The sequence below is a fragment of the Rhinopithecus bieti genome, unplaced genomic scaffold (genome assembly GCF_001698545.2).
Source record: "Rhinopithecus bieti isolate Rb0 unplaced genomic scaffold, ASM169854v2 scaffold_7870, whole genome shotgun sequence".
Classification (NCBI taxonomy): Eukaryota; Metazoa; Chordata; class Mammalia; order Primates; family Cercopithecidae; genus Rhinopithecus; species Rhinopithecus bieti.
Window position 1 is genome coordinate 416,558 of NW_016805645.1, and position 1,922 is coordinate 418,479.

Consider the following 1,922-nt stretch of genomic DNA (forward strand, 5'->3'; position numbering starts at 1 on the left):
AAAAAAAAAAAAAAAAAAAAAAAAAGAAAGAAACAACAATTAAAAAGCTAAGAAACTGTCTCAAAGGCATTTTTTTTGTTTACAATCCTTCCTCCACAGTAAGGTAATGTTATTAAATAATCCAATCCATTCACAAAATGGCTCTCTGCATCTGCTCTGGTGTCTTCTGCCATATCACTGCATATTTATGCATGACTGAGATAAGAGTTTCCTTAACATTGTTATTTCGATAACCTGAAGCTGTTCTGTTACCTCTGGGCTCTCATCCTCTCCTATTTATACAGTGAAGCCCATGGCATATAGGAAGAAGCTCAGTAACGGCTTCTCCCACCATAACCCCCACTTCCTCCACTGCCTCCTGGACCATAGTTTCCTCCACCATATGGTCTCCCCATGTTCCTGCTACCACAAAAGTTTCCACTCTTCATTGGACCGTAGTGTGAAGGTTGCTGGTTATAATTTCCAAAATCATTGTAATTTCCACTTCCGTAATTTCCTCCTCCGTAGTTGTCATAACCACCTCCGTAGCCCCCACCCTGGTTGCCATATCCAGGTCCTCCACCACCATATCCTCCTCTTCCTCCTCCATAACCGGGGCTACCTCCAAAATTGCCACCTTCAGGTCCTCCTCCATACCCATTTTAGCCATTCCCAAATCCACGTCCACTGCCATATCCATCAGATCCTCTTCTAAAGTTACTTCCTGGTCCTGGTCCGAAATTTCCACCACCACCACGCGAATCCCCGAAGCCAAAGTTGCCTCCTCTTCCACTCCTAGAACTCTGAACTTCCTGCATTTCTTGTCTAGACAAAGCCTTTCTTACTTCTGCATTATGACCATTGATGGTATGGTATTTCTGCAATATGATTTTATCCACAGGATCGTGGTCATCAAAAGTAACAAAGCCAAAGCCTCTTTTCTTTCCAGACTGTCTATCAGTAATTATCTCAATAGTATCAATTTTCCATATTCCTCAAAGTAATCTCTAAGGTGATGTTCCTCAGTATCTTCTTTAATTCCGCCAACAAACAGCTTCTTCACAGTTACACGAGCCCCTGGTTTTCCAGATTCCTCTCTTCCTACTACACGTTTTGGCTCAACTACTCTCCCATCAATTGAATGAGGTCTTGCAGCCATGGCAGCATCAACCTCAGCCATGAATGAGAAAGTTACAAAACCAAATCCTCTTGATCTTTTGCTTGCAGGATCCCTCATTACCACACAGTCTGTAAGCTTTCCCCATTGTTCGTAATAGTTCCTCAAACTTTCTTCTGTGGTTTCAAAGCTTAAGCCACCAATAAAGAGCTTACGGAACTGTTCCTTTTCTCTCTTTTTCCTCTCCAAAGGAACAGTTTCTAAAGTTTTCTCCATCGCGGACTCAGTCGCTTCGGCCCGATTTCCCGCAGCCGAGCGAGATGAGAGAGATCTCCACGGACGAACATGAACCGGACTCGTCCTGGCGCTGTAGTGAAGAGCTGCCGCTGCTGGAGAAACAACACCGCTAGGAGTACCTCCGCACGGGACCGGGCGCTGCTGCTACTCAATTTTGTGTTTTTAATAGAGACAGGGTTTCTCCATGTTGGTCAGGCTGGTCTCGAACATTACCTATCTGGTATGAAAAGACAAAAAACAGCAGGCCCCAAACAAGGCTGAAGTTCCATGTCATCAAACCAAACCAAAGTTGTTTACTTGTAAGATCAGATCTTCAAGAAATCAGGAGAGAGATGATAACCAAATCCCATTAAGCCAATAAGATTTCACTTACATTTTTACAAAGAAAGTAATCTTGAAATGATCAGTCCAGCATTTGTTCATTGTTCCTGCTTTCCTCTGTCTCTTTCTGCCTGTGAAACTTACCCATTCTGTCTAGCTCATTGAAGCTCCTTTCTGTTTTGTAGACTGGATGCTGCGTGGTTCACAA

General features: G+C 43.4%; 1 pseudogene across 1 annotated transcript; it reads right to left on the bottom strand.

Moving 5' to 3' along the window:
• Positions 1-78: 78 nt before the first annotated feature.
• On the bottom strand, positions 79-1,538 carry LOC108530309 (heterogeneous nuclear ribonucleoproteins A2/B1 pseudogene; annotated as a pseudogene). The gene has a single exon (XR_001885800.1). The product of XR_001885800.1 is annotated as a heterogeneous nuclear ribonucleoproteins A2/B1 pseudogene (transcript).
• Between the last annotated feature and the right edge of the window lie 384 nt (positions 1,539-1,922).